Here is a 22,891-nt window from a genome sequence, read left to right on the forward strand (position 1 = left end):
TGGTTTAGCAGTAGTAGTACTAGTAGTAATAGTAGTTGTTGTTGCATGTTGTTTTTAAAGGTACAGTGCATCTGGAAACCGTTCACGACGGTTCACTTTTCCCTCATATTGTCTTTCTGCCTCTTTCCCCCTCCAGACTATAAACCTAACATCCCATAATGGTCATTATTTTTATTTATTTATAGATTTTTGCAATTGCAGTGAAAAAAAAGATATATATATATAAAAATATTCACAACCTTTTGCTAAATACTTCGTTGATGCACCTTTGGCACCAAGTACAGTCTCTGCTGTTTGAGTTTAAAGCAGGTTTTCACTGTACAATGCTGCTTCCATCTTTACCTTTATGCTATCCTGACTAGTCCGCCAGGTCCTGTCACTGAAAACCATTCCAACAGCATGATGCTGCCTCCGCTGTGCTTCACCCAATGAAGAGTTCAGCCGTCTTCTCGTCAGACCAGGGGATTTTCTTTCTTCTGCATTAAGAGTCCTACAGCCACCTTTTGGCATCAGGTTAAATCTTGAGGTTAGAAATACAGAAAACATGAAAAACATGTGAATAGTGATGAAATCATGCCTGCCAGAAGGCCGTCGGTAACTTTCATGTAGTTTCTTTTCAAACAGCCGACCTAGTGGACATACAGAGTAGCTTCAGTGGAACAAAGAAGCAGCTACAGGACCCTAGAAAAAAACAAAACAAAACAAAGAAAACCCGTCCAACCAGTTCAATTCTATAGAGTGAACTGGGTTTTACAGTAACACTTCATTTAGAGAAGTGTGCATAAGACTGACGTCGCACTGTAACATGACATGACATCTGTCATGAACATGAAGGAGTCTTCATGAATGTCTGACTGCTGTCATGAAGTGTCATTCTGTAAATAATAACACTTTACTCAATTAAACGTTGACTCTTTTAATACAACTTTACATGAAATGTTATCATTTACCAAATAATGCTGATTCTCTTTTAATGGCCTTTTAATGCCACTTTGCATTAAAATGTCATTATTTACTAACACTTCATGGCACCAGTTATAAACATTGATGAAGACTCCTTCATGTTTATGACAGTGTCATGTCCGTCTAATGCACACCCCTTCAAATGTTTTCTGAGATGCATTTTAGACTAATAGGTGGAACAGCATTGTGTTGATTAAGACAGGAACTGTAACATTTTACGGTTTTAAAACGAAACTAGAAAAAAAACAAGGTGGATCTCCTTTGTGTCTGTTTGAGGTCATTTGTAAACCCGAACACGGTGGATTGTGCATAATCATCCCTAAAACTGGCGCTTCCTGGACAAACTGTAGCTCTTTCTCAGCATCTTAATAAGATTGGAGGGATAACCTCCGGACAAACAAGCAAACTCAATCACCCGCTGCTGCATCAGGCTTGGATAAGCTCCGCTCAATCCGCCTCCCAGCGGGGAGAGAGGCTTTTTAGAAGGGAGGACAGCTGTGAGGAGGCTTCCTCCACTCAGTCCTCCACCTGAAGCTTCGGCACTGACTCACTCACACACACACACACACACACACACACACACACACACACACACACACACACACAAAAGTTTCTGCAGATACCAAACTATATCATGTTTTATCACGCACACTTCCTTCACAGGAAATTCAAACTCGGTTTTGGACGGAGCTAAAAAGTTTGAGCCTGAACTGAACTGGTCTTCTTAACGTTGTGTGTGTGTGTGTGTGGGGGGGAGTGAATGGCCACAGTAGCTTTTAAAGAGATGTTTGTTCTATTATCTAACTCGGTGCATTTTTTCAGGTTTTGACAAAACAAAATGGCAGCCATGGACGGATCTGGAGTGGCGGTAAAGGGGCACTGAGCGTCCAGAGGTAGGAAACCCAACTCCAGCCTGCAGAATGTGGTCTTTGCTTTATTTATTGTTGTTGTGGGGGAAAAAGGAAAGCATGAGTTTTACTCCAATACATAAAACATAACAATGCGACTTCCTGAGTAATAAAAGATCTTTGTTAATATTATGCTTAAGTGGAATGTTTTAGTCTTTGATTGCAATATCCCAACTTGAGTATTTCTCTGAATTTACATACAGTTTCTGTCTTTGTGTGTTATCACAGATAGCACACACAAAAAGGGAGGATCATTGTTGGGGCCGTCTGTGCTGCTTTTCGACCTCAAGGTCCTCTAAGGTCCGAGACTTAAGCCCCCCAAAACGTTGAACGAAATCTTTTTCTAACAAAGTGAGAAATCAGGTGTCGGAAATCACAAACAAGCTGCATTCACAGAACGATTGGACTCGTCTAGAGTTTAGATGTCAAATATTTTGATTTGTCTTCTGTTGCCAAAATCTATGAACCGGTCCGTAAACGCTCTAGTGAATCAGAGGCCGACCTCAGCGCCGTGTCCACAATGATTTGTCGAACACGCGAAGTAAATATTTGTAGTTGAATGTGCAGGATGAGGTACAATTGCAGGTCAAATTTTTGGTCGCATTTGAGGGGTGTGAGTAATGCTGACATAACACCCGTCGTAAACATGGAGTCTTCATGAATGTTTATGATTGTTGTTAATAAGTGTCATTCGGTAAATAATGACACTTTTAAAGCAAATTTTTAATGAAACTTTGTATTAAAAGTGTCCATTATTTATCAAATAATGCAAAGTTGACACTTTTAATGGATTGTTAATGCAACTTTGCATTAAAAGTGTCATTACTTACCAAATGACACTTCATGACAACAGTCGTAAACATTTCTGAAGACTCCTTCACGTTGACGACAGGTGTTACGTCATGTTTCCGACAGTGTCATGCCAGGCTTGTGCTCAGCGCTTCAAATAAAGTGTTGCCAAATTTTTTGGCTTGTTAAACCGAATATGTGCAAGAACGATTTGCACAAAAAAAACACCCAAACAACAACCATGTGAGGATGAAACCAGCAGCCTTTTATTCTTCTGTTGCCATAAAGGAGTTTAGTTTTCTTCTTCTGCACAGTCAAACACCCTCGCGCCCAGCCTGCCCACTTCCCACCACACTCGGCAGCTATTTAAAGTGGCTGCAGTTGTTCCATACTGCTGCGCCTGTGCCAAACCAGGAGCTGAGGCCGGGTGAACCGAGGCCTCCCTGCTGTGATGTGGAGCTGATTGTTTTCATACTCGCCTTCCCAGGATCGGTCCCTCTGCCTTTGTGGTCTGGCTGTTATTTTGCCTTCGCCGTGTGGATTTTGTTTTTCCTTTCAGCTGACCTTGGTTACATAAACTAACACTTGATCCCCCTTCCATGTTTCTTCTCTCTGCCCTCGCCCTCCCCTCGCTTTCCTAATCCACCACTTCGCCAGCCTGCTATCCTTTTAGAGCTCCCCACAAAGTGAAGAATTTTGATTATGCTGTGAAAGTTCAGTCTGGGTGATTTATTCCCAGGCTGCTGGAGCTTTGAGTGGCTGGTGTGACGGTTCTGCCTTCTCATAACCTTTATTTCAGGGCACATCAGGGAAAGATATGATTTCAATATAATACGTGGCTGCATTCCCACAGCAGGCAAATGCGCCCCATATCCGTTTTTTTTTCCATGGCAAGCTGAATGACCCAATTCTGATCGTTTCACCCCTCCGCCCCCCAAAAAAATAAAACCCAATCTGTGCCACTTCTGTATATGGAATTAAATCAGATGCATATCCGATTGTTTTCAAAGAGTCTGCTGCCTGAACGATCATGTCACATTTTATCCGACTTTTTAAGTCACTGACGTTGAGGCATGTGTCGTAATTCTGCAGCACAAGAAGCCAGATGGAGTAAATGTGGATGCAAGCAAATAAAATTATCATGACCTTATGAAAGCAGTCTGCCAGTGAAGTCCCACCACAACCCCACCACTCCTGGTTCAGACTCCAGGTTTTCTCTATAGCAGTTACAGTCAGTGCTCCACTGCAGCGCGTTGCTATTCGCTGTTCTTTTCTCTTCTTGGCTTCCCTCATCTCATTATGATCTTCTCACATTTCTGTCGGCTCCTGTTGCTGAATGAACGTTCTTCTTCTGCGCATGCGGGTCGCTTCGGGGTCGTAAACCATTCACACAGAGGTCTGACTGCGGTCGCATTTAGCTAGTTGCATGAACGACCGTGTTTCTGGCCAGCCTGATTTGTCTGCGCTCAGGGTTCATCCTTCCCCAATTTGAAGGCTATGGCGTTTATTTTTCGGCGATGTACCCAGAGAGATCCTGGAGGAGTTTGGCGCTGGTTAACTGTCGGTCGCCTCATTATTTTTGAGTCAATGCTAATGTTGTCTACCATTTACTTCAAGTCAATGACTTATAATTTGTGTCTCTTCAATTCTATGGAGAAGCTTGTCGTAATGGAGACGAGCTAGAGAAATAAATTTCTATTTTTTGCACTAAAAGTACTAAAGGGGTAAAAAAAAAAAAAAAGTGGATTTTTTTTCATGTTGCGTTTTGAAGTAATCCAGTTGTGAGGGTAGAGAGTATGAAACTGCAATAACTGGGTATATAAAATAACTTTCAAAAGGCAAAACTGGTTGGAGGAAAAACTGCAACACAACTCTGTGTAATCTCCTAAATATGAGACTGTTGGTTATAATTTCATCTTTTCAACTATCCACATCCCTTATAGCTATTATTTTGAGCTCTTAGGGGGGCGTGTTAAGGGACCACACACCAATAATTTTATGTTTCTAGTTTTTATTTGACTTATACAAATTGAGATGTGTTGCACATACTTTTGTGGATGTAAATCAACAATAATGAAAATCAAAATAACTGATCGCAAAAAAAAAAAAAGAAAAGGCAAAGCTGAGATGAGAGGTCCAGGGAAACAGTATTGCTTAAAAAAGAAACTAAAGGAAGTGTAACTAATTACTAATGTGGATTTGCGTGTTGGTGAATTGGTGTGTGATTGTTTGTGTGCACCAGAGGATGTGTTTTGCTGTGCAGAAGCACTTGGAGTGGTTTTAGTACCATGTCTGCTCTGGTTCTGAGTTGGTCTATATGAACAAAAAGAACTGATTTGTTTCCTCTTACCCCCAAACCGTCGCCATGGCACCATCTCACGGCAACCTTAAGGTCTCCTCTGGTAAATGTTTAATCCTCCTCCTCCTGTATGTTGAATTTCTGTCGACAAGTTTAAACCGGTTATCTCCCGTCATCACTTTATACCACCATCACCAGTCTGGTGTCAAAGTGCAGCAGATTGTAGTGAGAGTTTTACAACGGCATCGGATTGGTTGCTTTCCTTAACGATGGTTGTAGACTTGAACTGTAGTAGACTAGGTAGTGTCTGGAAATGAGATGTGTGTGAGAAAGCCGTTGGCTGCTCTGTGAGGTGACCACGCTCCACCTGACGCAGACAAAACACGGACCGTCTCCTACAAACAACGCTTCGAGGATTTATCATGAGATCAATGTGAAGTCTGCATGGGGCAGGGAATGTAAGATTCTTGTACAAGGTAGCATTTTGAAAAGGATGAAAGTGGATTTTCTACAAGGGTAAACTTATTTGAAATAGTAAAAGTCATAATTTATTGCTTCATTTATCTGAGTTTCAGCCTGAGTCATTGTCTGAAACGGTTTAAATTTTATTTTTTTGTCTCTTACTTTTAGATGTATCCCTTAACATTCACTGTTTCTCTTTATTCCCTCCCTCCCAACATTACATCAGAACATTACCCAAATGAGATACGTGAAAAGCCCGGAGCGGTCGACCTTGCTTATCTCTGGATGCACATTGAGACAAGGTGACTCTTCAACGAGCTAGACAGCCGCTACGCTCACAGCAAGCAGAACAATGTAATCAAATCATGTCGTTTAGCTCTCTGCACCGTTGATCCTTTTGGGACTGTCTTTCTGTGTCTGAACTGCACCAGCAACGGCTGAACTTCACATGACTTCCACAAAAGCAACCATCTGAGAGACACCGGTGTGTGTCCTCGTTTCTGTGTCAGAGAAAACATTCGTTTATGATGACCTTTGTAGAGTCCAGTATGTCAGTCACTGTCTGACCTTCACTTTCCTGGCTCTTTGATGAAAGCATGTCTGAGAGAGTCATTGTTTTATCCCCTCCTCACTATGGTGAAAAAAAAAAAGTGGCTTTATTAAATTAGCATCGCCTTGCTACGTGTCTAATACGCCAGTATAAGACAAAACTCCACTGGTTTGTGTTTTTCTTTTAGGCTTTTTTTGGACATCTGACATGACCACCACAAGTCTGAGACATAGAGTTTATAGAATGAGCTTCTATAGTGTTATTCTGCTCATAATGACAATCTAATGCACCAATTGCGATTTTCTGGCCGATCGCTGATTAAGCTCTTTAAAAAGCCTGATCTCCCGATTCAGATTTTGGCCGATACTGAAACTTGTGTATTTGTCTTGCCTAGTGGTACATGAGCACACGTGTTGTGGAGTTGAACCCACAACTTTCAAGTTTTAAGATGACCGCTCTTCCCACTAAGTCCCAGCTCCTCTAGAGATGCTGTGAGTTATTTACATTTGCGTTCCTCCTGCTGAATCAGCACAAGTGCCATTCAAATGTCATAGCAATGAGCCAACAATATCCTTCTCATGCTGCGTTGTGCATGCCCTCTGTTTGTGCTGGTGAAGATTTAGTTCTCAACAACTCTGGTTTGTAAGTTGGCATCACACAGCGGCAATATGCCTCTGACCGAGAACATCAAAGTCCAAGGCCGCAGTTAGATTTCAGGATCGCACACTGTCTACTGCGGCCGATGAAATTAAATAAACGGGAGCGCAGAAAACCGAAAAATGACATCATATGAAGTGGTGAACACACAATGAAAGGAGAAACCCTTCCCCTGCCCTGAATTTCTAAAAGAAACTCAGGATCTCTAATTGTGGTGGGTTGAACCAACTCTTCTGACTTTTTTCATTGTGGAGAAACAGCAGCTCTGCCTCAGAGGACAGAAGTCCTCACCCTGCTTCTTAAAGTCTCGTCGTACCTCTCTGTGTCTGTGTCTGCATACGAAAAATTCTTGGGAATTGCAGACAAGTGAGCGTTCCCGTCCTCACTATTAGCTCAGCTGAACACACTCCAGTCCAGTAAAACGCCACAGGGGGCGATAAAGTGGTGGCTCCTATACTGTCTCCTTGTAAAGGAGAAAAAGAAAAGAATCGAAATAATAAGTAGTGAACTTAGAGAATATGAATCGTGATGTTTTTGAACCCTGATTTGTCCTGAGATGTAACGTGTAGCTCAGTGGGAAGAGAATTTGTTTTTGCAACAGGAAATCTACGTTTTATACCTACTGGACAGCCAACACATTTAAAATGGAGCACAAAGATGCTACAGCCGTTTTATATATAGTCAAACAAAGCTTCTGGGGAATAATATTATAGGTTTATGAAGTGCTGCATTTCCAGATTACCTTTGCATCAGAGCTAGTAGCTGTGCTGGTGATGCTCTGTGTGTCTTGGTCTGAAACTGGGAGACAGACGTGAAAAAAACAGATTCTCTGCAGACAGGAGCAAACAGTGATGTTTGTTAGTCTCTGGAAGGGTCAGGGTGTGGCTGGGTTCTGTGACTGGAGCTTCACACACACTCATACACACACACACACACACTTTTCAGTTTGAAGGTATTCTGTCTAGGCCTGTCACTATAACAAATTTAGCTGGACAATAAATTGTCCCAGAAGTTATTGCGATAAACGGTGATATTATTGTTTTTGAGACCATTTTCAAGTCATATAATGGTAACAGCAGAATGATGCAGGAACATGTTCTTACATTTATAACTTTAAATTCTATTGAACATTTTACTACTGGAACTGGAAGACATTTGAAATATCCCAAATAAATAAACAAAACAACAAATAAAATGAATTATGACGTCTCTGTAAACAATATTGTCCTTCAAAAAATGGCCAGTTGAGACCAAAACCCCAGACTGAAGACTTTTATCAACCAGGTTTTGATAGTGGAAAAAAGATAAATCATGCAAATGGAAATTATTGAGCTTGTTTTAATTTATAATGCGATTAATTGGTTTAATGCTTATTGGGGCAGGCCTAATTCTGTCATAAAAACCAAGCAGCCCCACATTATGATGCTGTGGGTTTGTCGTTTCAGGAAAATGAAGTGGGATCTCTGATTTCTGACGTTCCATGTCACAATTTCTATCTTGTTTTCAGGATTGCTAAACCAAACACGCTGTTTTTATTTATCCCATGTTGCATGCAAAACTATTCAGTAGAAGATAAGTCTGGATGAAAGCTGGCCGTGGTTCTTCAGACTGAGAAGTTGAGATGGTTATCTAGTAGAGATGGACTGATTCATGTGCCTCCAGGCCGTCTTTCTAGGAACTTTGATGCATTCTATGGACAAAATGTTCGTGGCCCTTGATGTTCTTGTTTTTCTGACTGGGTAGTTCAGGATCTCAGTGTATCACCTTCTACAATACATTTTTTTCTTCTGTTTCGATCCTATTGTGATAGGCCAGCTCTTCTCTCTGGTCAAACAAAAGGAGAGACTTTTTAAAGGAAAATCCTCTGAAACACAACAAGGGCAGAAAAAAACGGGGAAGCTCTTCTTCTTGCTGCTCACATGCTTTATTTTCCTTTCTCTGGATAAAAGTGAGGTTCTGAGCCTTCAGCTTGCTGACGGTTAACATGTTGCTGCAGGCAATAGGAAAACATTCCCCTTTGTAGTTGCTGCACCTGTGCTTAACCACCTGGCAGCTAAACATTAATTTCCCTGAATAAACAGAGAGACTGATCCTCTTTTGAAAATAGGAGTTGTTAGAAATTGTGCGAAGCTCGGATTTCGTCTAAAGGCACAGCGGTATGCAAAAATCCAAATTTATTCACAAGTGCATTGGCGCCTGTCCCAGAAGTGTACTCTACCTCCACCTGGCGTAACGAACCACCTGATGCGTCACTAACTGAACCAGCAAGCAGCCAATGAGGGCAGGGAGAGCCCGCTGTCTCTTAATGTAGTTGTTCGTCCTTTGAAACTTGAAAAAATCGTGCAGAGAAATGCTCACCACAGTTTAATTAAAGCAACCTCAGCATGCACCAGATGTGGGCAGAGTACCTAAGAGGAGCACTGCTTGTGTATTTTTACTCAAAGAAAATAATAAAGTAGTAGTACATTTAAACACCGCATCATCAGATGGACCAAAATATAAAGTTAAGTGGAAATTTTTTGTGTTTTAAGGATAAAAATAACAATAGTTCATATAAGTAACAAAAATAACAAAATCAGGTGAAATAATTTTATTTTCCACATCATTTTTTTCAATAAAACTAATTTATGAAACTTTAACAAAAACTGCATGTGTGTGTCTGTGTCTGGTGAATTTTTGGGTAAAACATGTTTGTTCTTCATTCAACATTTTACTCAAGTAAGAGCAGCGATGCTTCATGATAAAATTACTCAAGTAAAAGTACATAGTACAGCATAGTAAAAAATTAAAAAATCTTTCTCAAGTAAATGTAATTGAGTAAATGCAGCCAGTTACTATCAAACTCTGGCAGCCTATGTTGTCCTGCCAGTGGGGGGTGAAGGGTCTGCATCACATGGATCCACTGATGCGTTTCGATTGCTCCACAACGGTTGTAAGTCAAACCTCCGATCTCCTGATTATGTCCCAAATACATCCACCAGAAATCCACAGTCGTCACCATTTCATTCTCCCCTGTGGGGAAGTATTCTCGTCTTCTGTTCCAGCCTCATTCTTCTCACTCAAAACTCCCCACACAACACATAAAGACAAAGGGAACACATTAATTTTTTTTTAAATTGTTTTCTACAAATATAATAAGAATGTTTTTAAAAATCCCATCTGCAGAAGTATTCACATTTTCTGCCTCTAACATCTGTCTATATGAGGCCAGAACATAGAAAGTCACAGGAATTTGTCTTTAGACTTCAGACAGGATTGTTTCAAGGCACAAATCTGGGAAAAGTTTCAGCTGCTCTGAAGGTCCGAATGAGTCCAGTGGTTTCCATCGTCTGTAGGAGCCAGAGGAAGGTCCGCTTGGAGGTTTCCAAAAACTCCACTCCACCCCGATTCATCTTTGTCACTGAGCGAGATGGCCACTGTAACTATGTTAAATAGTCCTACAGAGGACCACTGCCAATTCGAGGATTTTTTTCAGGAACGTAACTCCAAATTACTCACAGAAAATTTGTTGAGGGTTTTGTGTGTGTTTTATAAATCTTCTCTAAAATATTTAAAAGAAAAACCAACTTGGAGAGCAGAAATACACAATTCTGCTTGACTTGCTAATGGTTAGCCTTCGTAAAGCAGCCAATCTGGGAGCACCATTCATTCTCCTCAGTGCTGATTGGCCGGAGCCCAAAGAACACACAGATAATCGAGACTGTAGATGTTTTCTTCTGTAGTAGTGCTGGGATGGTTTCCACTGTGTGTATTAATCCATATAAAGATATTTTGTATTTTGAACTTTTAAAAAATATACTTACAAGACATCTCGCAGCACTAAAAGTAATATTTCATAAATAACTTAATAAGTTAAGCTAGTTATGAAATAATAATAGTTTAATAACTTAAAGCTTTTAAGCATGTTGTACACTTTTGTATTAACGTTTATGCCAATACTGTAAATGTATTTTGGCTCAAGCTTATCGCATCGTGAGAAGTGCGATATGTTTGGGTCGTGAGCTTTCTGAATCTGCTCCTCTGTCAGTCTCAGGCACCAAACAGGGAGGAGAAGAATTTGTAGCAGCTTTTACCCTGAAATACTCTGACACTTTCTTCCTCCTCATCATCACTATGTTGTTTTAGACTTTGTTTTTAGGGGGTGGAAGTGATGCCTTGCTTAAAAAAATAAAGAAGTACTCTGATTGTACAAAGAGGCAAGTGAGTCTGTTATTTCCTACAAAACTGACACAGAAGTTTGACGTCTATGACTTACTTTTAGAGCGATTTGTTCCTAAATTGTTTGGCTCAACCCTCCTACTCATACACTGACTTTAGTCTGTGCTTGTCATGCTATGATCTGTGTATTATACCACTTTGATCCTGGATCATGCATGCTGTTGTTTGGAGGTAATTATTTTTAAGATTGAAGTGTTTATTCTAGAATCTTGTTAGTTTTTTATTCGCCTTTGCCGCCCGGTTAAAAGAACTCCAGCTGAGCTCCTTCGTATACTTTTTCGGCTCTCTTGTATCGCCTCCGCATGTTCAGAAACAAACCTGCTTCCATAAGCAACACACCCCTGATGTTTTATGAAAGCAACACTATGGAAAAGCAGCATTAAGCTGGCCGGACCACAAAGGGACTCTTTGTGCTCCAGTGGGTTTTTACACACACCCTTCAGAGAGGAGCAGACAACACAGCAAAGCCAGACTAACATTTACCCTTCACTCCCTGCACTGCCCTTGTTATTGCCCTGGCAGACACAGAAAGGAGGCTTTATTTACGTCTACATGAGTATGCGTCTTGTGTGAGTGTGTGTAAGCTTGGCCAGGCTTTTCACCAGAGCATGTTGCTATCTCCGTAGCGTTAAAATCACGTCTTCGGGACTGAAGGGCAGAAAGGAGCTTTGGTCCGGTCGTATGTTTGCAGCAGCAGCTGACTGGCTGTTTGTCAGAAAGAGGCTGGTGTTGTGAGGGAAAAGAGGATTAGAGCTCCGAGCTTCTGCAGGTGAAAGACAGAATGCAAAGCGTGGCTTTACATTCCTGAACCGCACCATGAGCTCAGGGCATTCATATGCTGAGTGGAAATCTATACGACATAGTACTGGGGGCAATTATTCACCACCTTGCAGATTCAGCTTTTTTACTTTTGGTCAAATGTCATTTTCAAGTTGAAATAAAAATGACTGGAATAATAATGTTTTCAAACTGTGATGTTTAAGAGGAAAGAGCTAACTACACTAACCTGGCTGGGTGAGAGAGGAACTGGTTGTGACATCAACTGGGAATGAGTTCCTTTAGGTTGTACCACTGCATCTTCAAAGGATTCCTTTGACTAGGCCACACCAAACCTCTGCTGAACAATGATTAGCAGTTTTTCCCTATCAAAATGCCCAAGAGGCAACCTGGAATGCTTTTAGCTAACCTAAAATGAACTGACACCAGAGAGATTCTCCAGTTTTTCTCTGTGCTTCACACAAGATCAAACCCTGAATTTAAAACCTTTCCAGCACCACACACGGTTCGTACACACCCACCACTTTCTACTGTTCAGGTTTTCTCTCTGTCTTTGCTTTCTTTCTACAGACTCCACACTAAGGCTCTCCCAGACTTCATCCAAGATGTCGAAATCGTCTCTTCTTAACTTAGTCATGTAGCAAAAGTTACTTCATTATGTTCGTAGGGAGGCGTCATTCCTCCCCTTAGTCACTAGGTGAAGTATTTGGACAGAGCTCTGTCCGATGACTCGTTTGATCGGTCAGAAGTTTGCTGATATGTTTTATGCAGAAATGCCATTGGACAGCTTTGTCGATCTTTCACTTCAGTTAGTCCCCTTCCATTCGCTAGTTATTGTTTCTGGAGACGACATGAATACTTTTGAGTGTTTATCATGTACATTTGTACTTAAAAGAATGTCAAAGGACAAAAAAAAAAACTCCTGGATGGAAAATGTGCTGTTGTCTGCAGAAAGGTGTGGCTCTCTCTCTGCGGCCGCTTCCTGATGCTTTGGGCGTGACGTATACTGAAGCAGGAGGCGTGTCCCCGAGTGGTCTGCGCCATGGGTATGAATATGATTGACCGTGAGTCAACTGTTCATCTTTGGGTGAATTATGGAAGGGCTTAAGTCCATCAGGGTGACTGGCCACTGTCCCACACTCCCAGACATTTTCTTGTCCCATTTCCAAAAGGGGTAATTTTTCTTCTCAGTGACTCGAAGTGCCTGTTAGCTTTCGTTATGTGAAATGCCTGGAAAAAGTGAAAACCTTTGGTATACTGATACCAAAAGTAATACAATACTGTTATTCACTGCACAGATGGAAAAGGGAAGCAATAAAATAAAAATGCATCTGAGCTTTCTCCTTGTACTTTGTCTGTGAAAAACCTCTGGTTTTATTCTGATAATGTGTGCATAGTTCTGCTTCCCATAATGAGTATGTGAAAACACAGGCTATAATTTGCCTGTGAGGACATTGCCTCATGAAAGCCTAAATATGCACCAGGATAAGTGTGTGTGTGTGTGTGTGTGTGTGTGTGTGTGTGTGTGTGTGCACACACATTCAGACACACTCATTCTTCCACTCCCATCCCATCACTGCACTGTTTTCATGAGCTTGAAGGTCCAGAAAAGTTCTCAGACTTTAGTTTCTCTTGTTTGATCAGAAAGCTGTCCACTCTGACTGGACTAAAGTTTGCCTTCAGTCCTTGTCTGACTTAATCTTTCTAGTTTTGTTAAGTTAAAAAATGTCAAAAATATTTAAACATCTACCAGAGTTTGTTCTGTAGACAGTTTACTAGAAACAGTGACATTAACTCGGATGTTGATGAGTGTCCTACCAACTGAACCGCCGCTAAAAGCAGGAAACTGATGGCCGGCACCATCCAGCTAGTCCTTCAAATCTTCTTTAATCCCACGTTGCATGGGCACAAGATGTCCTACAATCTGGAAACGCATTTGGTCCAACAAGGCGAGAAGCATACAGCTGTGGCCACAACTATTCTAAGATCTGCTCTGGGCAGTACCAGAGCTGGTGGGACACAGCGAACCAGTGTCAGAGGTTGTGTTTAGTCAATTTGCCGGAGGATAAGTGCCAACCCGCCTACTGGGGCCACTGGGGGATCAGAAGAGCTTTGACTTCAAAGACCAGTCCTATTTATTCCTATATTTTCTTCTTGTTTAATGTACTGATAATTTTTAACAATTGCCATTGAAGAAAAGGTGTATTTGACCACATTTAGAAGGAAAACCGAAAGCCAAAGTTTCAAGTTTATTGATAGTTTCTGTCAGAATCTCTATTTTTGTCACAAATGCAATCTGAGAAAAAATCCGATGTGCTTGTCTGTCACAGAACTTAGGACTGGATCTATGTGAAGACCCAGTCTTCCCAAACATCTAACCACAGTTCTACTTCATTCCTACTGACCGTCAGAGGTGGTGCTTCAAGCACTGAATGATCATTCTTGTACATTTGAAGGTCGAGTGTTAATCACAACAAAGTCACCTGTGACCTGTCGGTGACTCCTGTGGCTCTGTGTAGTCACATGATCCATGGCCCTCAGTCCCTTTAATTTTTCTCACACGCAGATGTATTGACTGCAGGTGTGGTTATGCGAAGCTGGTGGCATCTGTATTTACCACCGTTATCTTATCTGCTTGTTGCTAGTAGCCTTGTGACTGAGTGGGAGCTGCACAGCAAAGCCAGTTGCCACCGGAACAGACAATGAGCGGAAAGCAGCCTGCTGGAGCTGCACCTTCGGTCCCGGCGAAGTGGGCCAGACGAATCGATATAGGGAAGTTGTCCATAAGAGTGGATCATCTCACCACTAAGTTGCCCCAGTGAAGGCTGAGCAGGATCGAGCATCGGTCAACGGTGACGATGCCGTTTCAGTGGCAGCCTCTGGTACCTATTTTTTTGAGAGCCTTCCGGAAATGGACTCCAGGGCCTCTGGTTCTGACTTCAATGCCCCCCAGGAGGATGCTTTGGGGTCAGTTACTGCCGCAATCAGAATGGGTTTGGCTCTTTTACAGCTAGATGTTCGGCAGGACCAGTCTGCAGTTTCTAGCTCCTTCTTTCTGCACAGTAAGTCTGACTCTGCTTTTGTGGATCGTCCCTCAGAGGAGTACATACAGGAACAGCATGCCTGTTGGTCGGACACCAAGGCTTTTTCACATTTGATGACAGATGACAGGGCCCTGTCGGCCATGCAAGAGTTGCCCACAGTTGGCTTGGGGCAGATGCCAGCTGTGGAACCAGGCATTACCTCGCTTCTTATCCCGCTGGATGAGGCTTTGCGGTCTAATGCCTGTTGTCCGTGTCCTTAGCATTGTATTACGAATGACCTTCTCTGCCACGTGACTCCGGGGCCTGCAATGGACAGATTGGGAATTCCCTCTCCCATCTGATGCTGGCCTTGTCGTCCTCTTTGGAATTTGTTCCACTTGACCACAAAGGCCTGGTTGATGCGTCTCTGTAGCCCTTTGATCTTTTGACCAGGGAGCTTGGACATATGCTGTCCGCACTTGTCTATGCTCTCTGCCAGGTCTGGCTGGAGCAGTCGCCACTTACTGAGCCTTGGAGGAGAACCCCACAGGCCCTTCCTGTGGTTCGGGGAGAAGTATTTGGCTCTTTATTCGTACAGCCCAGGCCTCTCAAATGAGGTAGCAGCCAGTAGGGCTTCACAAACATTTAAACATAAAATCCTTCTTCAACTATTTGGTCGCTTCTGGCTCATAATTTATCTTTATGATGGATTTCAAGAATAGGTGTCTGGGACTTCTACAGTGTACAACTCAAACTTTTTTGAAAATTATGCTTCTCCCCAAACAGCTTCTGCTCATGTGCTCGATTTTTATTGGCTCTTCACATATTTTACATCAAAACGTAGGAATTCATGTCTGGATTCAGAAAATGTAACACTCAGATGTGGGACTTGCAGTTTTCTAGCAAATCGGCCCAAATTGGAAATAGGATGCTATATTGTGAGTGAGAAAAAATCTGAGCCAAACTTTTTTTGTAATGTCATATCATAGCGACACAAACTTTGACATAATTTCAGTTCGAACCTTCCTGACGCGCACAATTTATTCATTTTTTTCATACCAGTTACAGCTTTGCCATAAATTTAGCCTGTTCCAGAGTTGTAAATCAGATTTTTGTTAAACTACGACCTCATAGTTTCATGTTGGCATGACTCCACTGACCCCTCCACCATTATTAAGCTTTCTATTGAGCTTCACCTGATGTTCTTTGCTTTGATTATACCAGTACTATTGAAATACTGGAGCACGTCTGCCTAGGGGGCTACGGTAAGCCGCTGCTAGAGGCACAGGGACTTTTTAGTATCTTCATTGTGTTTATGTTTCGACAAGGAAGCCTCCAGTCGCTAGGAGGCACCAATGCTCAAGCTAATCACCGGGCTGCCTGCTCAGCCCAGTAGACATATGGACTACACAGGTGCAGATCTGATGGCGGAGAGGAGATGGAGACGGTGCCAGAGGAGAGTAAAGCTGGAAGACTTTGGGTTGAATATGGATGAAAAATGTTATATACTTTTCATCTCGTCTCATTACCTCAAATAGAAGCAGTATTGCAAGCAGGATACTATAAAACTTAAATCTAATTTTAATAATTTTTCAACCGTATTATTGTATCTCTTTCTTAAAATAATGTTAATCCAAAGAGCAGCGATAACAAAAAAATGCAGCAAAAAAACTTCAAAAGTACCTGCCTTTTGCCCCGTTCTGGTCTGAATAATCCAGGAAGTGAGCAGGGAGTAAAGATGCTGCAGAGGGAGGAAACACATGAACTCTGCTGGTCGGTCAGAAGACAGAGACGGACCACAAGTCTTGTGGATCTGTTCTGTCAGGACTCCGGGCCCAGCCGGCCACACCAGAGCGATCGCTTTAGGACCATAAAGTTTAAGAGCTGTGGGAACTTCCTACCCACTCGGAGGTGAGCGGCTCTCCTCAAACCTCTGAAGGAGCAGCTCACTGGCATGACGGCGCCACGGCTGAGACTTGGTTCTCCTTGTTTTAGTCGTGTTTTCTGAACAGATCCCAGGATGGCTGTTTTCCACTTCCTCCTCCCCCTCCTCTTCATCAGCTGGGTAAAATCGGTTGCCGTTCAGATGAGCAGCAGTTGTTCAAGCATGGCTCTATAAATAAGTCGTTGTCAGCCAGCCAGCAGCGCCTGTCCAGCTCCAACAGATTGACTGATGCTGGAGCCGCACCAGCTCAGCGTTGGCATGGCAACGCCTGCTAATACCTTTACACATGGCACATGGGGGGCATAAAAAGTTTATCCGGAGCTCCTATCTATACGCTGCACTGTAAACTTCCCATGTGTCAGAAACTAATACCTCACTAATGCACCAGTGGATCATTTGTTTATCATTAATATCCTCCAAGTGATTGGTTTTGGATCCTTGAATACTAACCTCATTTTTTTTTATACATCTCTGCCCAGGGGTCAAATGTCAGGCTGAGCAGCTCAGAAACTATTGCTTTAATACCGTCTTTACTCCTCTGATGTGACTTTAGAGCTGTAACTTGAAGCTGTGGACCGTTGTGCATAAGGACTGTTCCTCTGGTGCACCTCTCATTCTGGTGCCGTTCCTGCTGTGAAGCAGCAGTGTTTTCAGTGCCACTTCAGGAGAGGGACTGAAGGGATTGAAGGAACATTTTAAGCATTCTCACACTCAAAGCTTTGTTGTTCGGTGACCCAAATATTAATCAGTTCTGGTACTGAAGGCTGTTTCGCATCTTTGTTTCACTGTAGCAAACCTAAATGAGCAATAATACAGAGACTGAACATATTTCTAATATTCTGAGTTTGGTCTGTTTGGTCCCGTAAATTACCAATACTTTCTTTAGGACCAGTCAAGATTTGAGTTTATTCTACAAAAAAATAAAAAATAACTAGCTCTTCTTACCTTTAGCATTTTGAGCGATGTCATTTGTGTTTAAACATCTGCTGCCATGAGACTCTGACTGGCTAAATATACTGCAATGCTATAATGTAAGTTCACAACCCTTTAAATATCTTACACAACAGCTATTTCTATTTCTATTGCACACTGGTGCTCCAGCAATGTACAGTGCAGCCATGAAGGATGATTTCAGTTCCCAGAGTCTGGACTGTAAGACCATGGACCCTCTGGTTTTCTACAGCATCACATTGATTGTATCTGCATCTAACTTGTTCATTCAGTTTTACTTGAAATGTTGTTTTTTTTTTTTCTATTCTAAGTCATAAAAGTGGCCTAAGTTCAGAGTGCATTGTATTTTCCTCTGTTAACATTTGAGCAGTTGTCTCCATGCTAGCAGCCGTCATCTCGGGTCCTCCCTCTTTCTTTCCAACTCCATAAAACTTCAACTCAAGCTTGTAGCTGTTTTTTTATTTTTGTTTTTTTTGTTATTGCTGAGCTTAAGCACAGAGTGTTAGCCCAGATATTACTGTAGCAGCAACAGGTCCCCTGTGACTACCTAATTCAATTCAGCTCATTTAGAACGCAACAATTCGCAACAAAAAGTCTGTTCAATCCCATCTTGTATGTATTTCAACTGATCAGTTACCAAACTGGGCAGTCGGGTTAAAAAGGGCTTCTGTCTGAGGAAACCCGGCAGATTGCACTGAGCCTTTTCTCCTCTTGGACTAGCATGTAGCCACCGCCGTCAGCTGAGTGGCGTTGTGTCTGATGGTTACGTAGTGATGCTAACAGCTGCTGGGGTTCAGCATAACATCTGTATGGAGCAGAAAGCGCAGGAGGGTGATTACTAGTGTCTGTGTAACTGTACACCATGGGCTGTCACAGCTACTGAAGCATAAACTCTGTTTGTTGATAAAAGGACTGATTAGAAATGTCTGTGTTTACTTATGGCCACATTGTGTGTGTGTGTGTTTGTGTGTGTGGCAGCTTCCCCCCTACAATAAGGACTAGGGCCCTTCATGGGATTATATATGTACCCTGTAATGTTGCTAATTAGAAATCCCTCCCCCCCCACCATACACACACTCGTTCTGAGTGGGTGTTGAATTGTGGGTAATTAATGTCTCCCTCATCCTCCTCTTCCTTCGCTACCTCTCCCTCTGGTTCCTTTTCAGGAGTCACATTCCATCAGCGCTTGCTGACCTCTGAATCCTGCTGCCACTTGTTTCTATGGGTTCTGAAAAAGTTCTTAATGTCTTTATGGCCATTACACTGCCGAGTGTTTGGCTCTTTGGCCGTTGTCGGTCACCCTCCCTGAAGATGTTCTCGTTCGTCTGTCAGTTTGAGGGAAAGCTGAAAGAGCCTGACCCGGTGGAGTCGGTGAAGTGGATGATGCCTCAGTTTAATGTGCCTCCCAGGAATGCTTGTTAGTGTCGTTTGGCAGATTTCTGCTCGACATTACGCTGCTGGTCAAACCTGTTTGCCACCGAGTGCATGGAGCTACACTTTACAGCTGGAAGCCTGAAGCGAAGGCATCTGAAACTGGAGTCGTTTTACAGGGACATGTCCCCCAGGACTGTGTGTCTAGTGTTTCTCTAAAATTCCCAGATCACATTTCAATAACATCCATATGTTCAATGGCACTGAAAAACTTTTTTTTTTCTTTTTTTTTTAATTTCAGGTTTTTGTCACATTAAAAAAGAATGCCAATATAAGTAATGTTTTAAAGTCTTTCTAAGTACAATGTAACATTTTTCCTGTTAAATGTCAAAATGACCTGAAAATGCATTCTAACCTTTCCAGGTGGCTTAACGTCACCTTCTCTAAACTTTTGAACAGACATGTCCAACAGTTTGACTCCTGGATCCACCAGGAAATGTTCTGTTTTAATCAAAACCAGTCTTTGGACGATCCTGCTGTTTGTGTTTTGACATCAAGAGGCCAAGGTAACACTTAGCAAGTGATTAACAGCACCGTGCCATGGTGGGGCTTCAAACAGGATGCTGAGCTTAGTGTCAGAGTGTCATCAATAGTTTTGAGTTTCTGTTTGAGGTGGAATTATGTACCGTAACCAAGCACTTTGATTGGTTAAGTCGGTACTATTTTTTTCCCCTGAGTTGCACTGAAATATACATGTCTTAAGTTTGTATTTTGTGGGCTGTGAAAGGAGGTTATAGAAGAAAATACAGAGAGATGCTTAGATACGGTTCTCTTCAGCTTGAAGCCATCTTGTAGCTTGTAGCTAACAAGATCCTGCCTCCTTCAGAGCGATTGTTTCTGTTCTCTCTTGATTGAACCGACCCTCTGCTCCCGTTTGAGTCTGTGTCCTTGGACAGAAGTAAAACCAGCGCTCTCCTAACCAAACCTCTCTCTCTGCTTGCTGGTGTTTTCTGCTTTAAACTGTGGTAATCTGACTCCGGTGTCATAAAAGCAGTGTGTGATCACTATGATGCCTTCATCCGTTTTGTTCGTAGATTTTACTCCACAACTAGTAGAGGCCACCGCAGGCTGTTTCTGACCCCTGACCTCAAGAAGGACAATAGATTTTTCTTTTCCACACACAAAAAGAAAGTTTTAGCTCAGTTGTTGAAACAGGCAGTAGATGTGTGAAGTAGAGCACATCTACAAGCAAGACTTTTGCTGAAGTTTGAGGGCAAAGTTTGAAGGAAGAGCAGAATGCCCTCTGAAAGTTAAAATCCTTTTTAAAAATCCATGCTCCTGATGCTGGGTTATAGTTCTGCAGCTCCATAACGTTCAGGTAATTAGTACCTGAATGTTTGTTTTTCATTCTTTTGGAAATCCTTCCCAACTCCTTTTCCATTCCAAATTACTTGGTTTGATTGTTTGGGGAAAGTCCTCGTGTAAATTAACTTTCCAGTCAGGCTCCTCTCTGCTTTCTCAGCTTCCAGTCTTTCTCGTAATCAAACGGCCAATCCTGTGAGTCTCCGGAGTTCGGACCCTGCTGTCACAAGAGGCATCCTCCGACAACAGACGTTAATACCTCTTCCAGAAGGATCAAAGGAACCTTCCTGTTTAGATTTCGTTATTTTGGAATGTTATCTGTTAATCAACAGGCTCCAGCTCCCTGTCTTTGCTCGTGCAGCGATTGGAAGCTCAAATACTTTTAGTTTTTTTGGACGGGGTTTGGGGAGACAGGGGGCCTTTGGCCTCTTGCCAAGCTGTTACCCTGATTCCCACATCCAGAAGATTTACCCCAACAAAGCAGGCATTCTAATGCCCTGTGTGGCAGAGAAAGAGCTCTGTGCATGTGTGTCTGTCTGTGTGTGTGTGTGTGTGTGTGTGTGTGTGTGGGAGGGGGGGTGTGTGTGCGTGCGTGTGTGTGTGTGTGTTGAATGAGTGAGCTCTCCACTGCTGGAATGAATGGTGTCCTTTTCAGGCTTTTTTTTTTTTGTCTTTTTTCAACTTTTGTCCAGCTCCTCATCCTATGAGCTTCCAGCAGATCTGCCTGAACTTGTAAGAGATCCATTTTGCAAGTGATGGAATGCTGAAAGGCAAAGGAAATCACGTTGGGAAAGTTGGAAACTGGGGCTTGGGGGATGATGTGCTCTATGTGTCTATTTTAGATAGAAAAGGAGAATTTAGTGCAATTTAGCTGTCACAACCAGGCACCATTCCATGCCGTTTCCTTGCGTGAACACGAAACCGCACGCTTACGTGTCAAAACAGAGATGATCTCTTCAGTTTCCCTTCCTAATCTTCTAATTTACTTCTTGTTCTTTTCCAGGGACACCAAGGCTATAATTTAGTTTGCAACTAATACCCATCCAGTGGGAGCATTTCACACAGTTTCTGCAGGTCATATCAACTGAAATTTATGACCTTTTTAAAAGGGGTGCACCGATTTATCGACCAGCCGATTTATTGGTGCCGATTTCCATTATTTTGGGAGATCGGTGATCAGCTCCCAAAATAGGAGGAGCTGATCTTATCCCCCGATCTTATCTACCTCTGCAAAGGTCTGAAAATCAGCCACTGTCCTCTTCTGCTTTCCTGTGAGAGAGGTTTGACTGACACACCGGCCCACCGGGTCATGTTTGCACATTTGCTGTTAACAATAGTCAACCCACTGTTGCAACTCAGCGAGTTTCTTGCTATATTTAGCAACATTTCAGACAAAAAAAAATTGGTATTGGCCAAAATCAGAATCAGCTGGTCGGGCTTTTTATAGATCGGTTATCGGCGATCAGCCAGAAAACTGCAACCGGTGCACTGTTTCTTTTTAAGACTATAATGAATGACACTTAATACTTATATAACAAAAGAAATCTGTGTATTTCTAGAGTTTGTCATTTGCTGAACAGCTGCATGTACATGATATGAGTGTGTGTGCTCCAACTCACCACAGGCCCTGTCTAAAGGGCTCTCTGCAGTTCTTCTGCAGAGAGCTAGAAATGCAATGCATTGAACCGTCAGAGTGAAGTGTGTTAAGCTTGGTTCACACAACTAGATAGTTATGCTGACTTTTTGACCCGATCTCCCCCATCTGATACTCTGAAGGACTCTCCCCATTATAGTGATGACTCTACAGATAAGAGCTCTTCCACTGACTTGTGTTTAGAGTGATCTGGTACTCTCAGATGGGACTGCTCCCATCTCAGTCAGAAACATTCAACATGTTGGATCGTCTTGGCCTGACATCGTGTGTTTTGTTCCCCCATGAGGACGAACGGGAACACAGCCTGTTGAATGTGACATGTGACCAGTCAGAAAGTGAGGAGACGGGACCATGGAGGGGAGTCCAAAGTACAGAAGACAAAACAACTGCACTGCCAACGTGCAGCTTTTTCTGCTAACAACAGTCCACAAACTATCTCTGTTGGCTTCTTCCTTGTCGGTCATTTTTACTTACTCTGAACTCACGTTTGATCTCAAGCAGCTTAGCGAGATTTCCTGTCTGACAACTGAACTTTCTTGATTAAAATCTCTGTGTTGTGTGTTGTCTTTGCTGTTTGTCTTAATGGCTGCTTTATCAGCAGGTATGTTCGCTCAAGTTTTAGATGACTGTAAAATCCTGCCACCAGGCATTTCTTATAATCCTGCTTCCTAATGCGAGTGTCCACATCTCTTTCTACTCCTGTTTGTGAATAAGGGAGACATCCCTCTTTGCTTGTGTTGGATGAGTTCCACATGCAAGACAGATGTGTGTTAAATTGAGTTCAGTCTTTTTCCAGAACAACATTTTTACAGTTAATGTCTTGAAGAACTTCAACAACAGCTGAAATAACAGCAAATAATGCAGGTTGGAGAGCAGGAGATGAAATGAGGAAGAGTGAGGAAGGTGGTTAGTTTTCATTACTCTCCAGTAGTCTAAGCCTATAGCAACATGAACGACTACAA

General features: G+C 42.4%; 1 protein-coding gene across 4 annotated transcripts in view; it reads left to right on the plus strand.

Annotated features, from left to right (window-relative positions):
• The window catches only part of LOC103147310 (plexin-B1), a 66,715-nt gene that overhangs the window by 12,047 nt on the left and 31,777 nt on the right, over positions 1-22,891 (plus strand). For 3 of the 4 annotated variants that reach the window (XM_007565573.2, XM_007565575.2, XM_016678312.1), the window contains exon 2: positions 1,786-1,856. The exons of the other annotated variant lie outside the window; for it this stretch is intronic. The gene's annotated coding sequence lies outside the window, so the exon portion shown is untranslated. The remainder of the gene's footprint in view (positions 1-1,785; positions 1,857-22,891) is intronic. 4 annotated transcript variants of the gene reach the window in all.

The sequence above is a fragment of the Poecilia formosa genome, unplaced genomic scaffold (genome assembly GCF_000485575.1).
Source record: "Poecilia formosa unplaced genomic scaffold, Poecilia_formosa-5.1.2 Scaffold180, whole genome shotgun sequence".
Classification (NCBI taxonomy): domain Eukaryota; kingdom Metazoa; phylum Chordata; class Actinopteri; order Cyprinodontiformes; family Poeciliidae; genus Poecilia; species Poecilia formosa.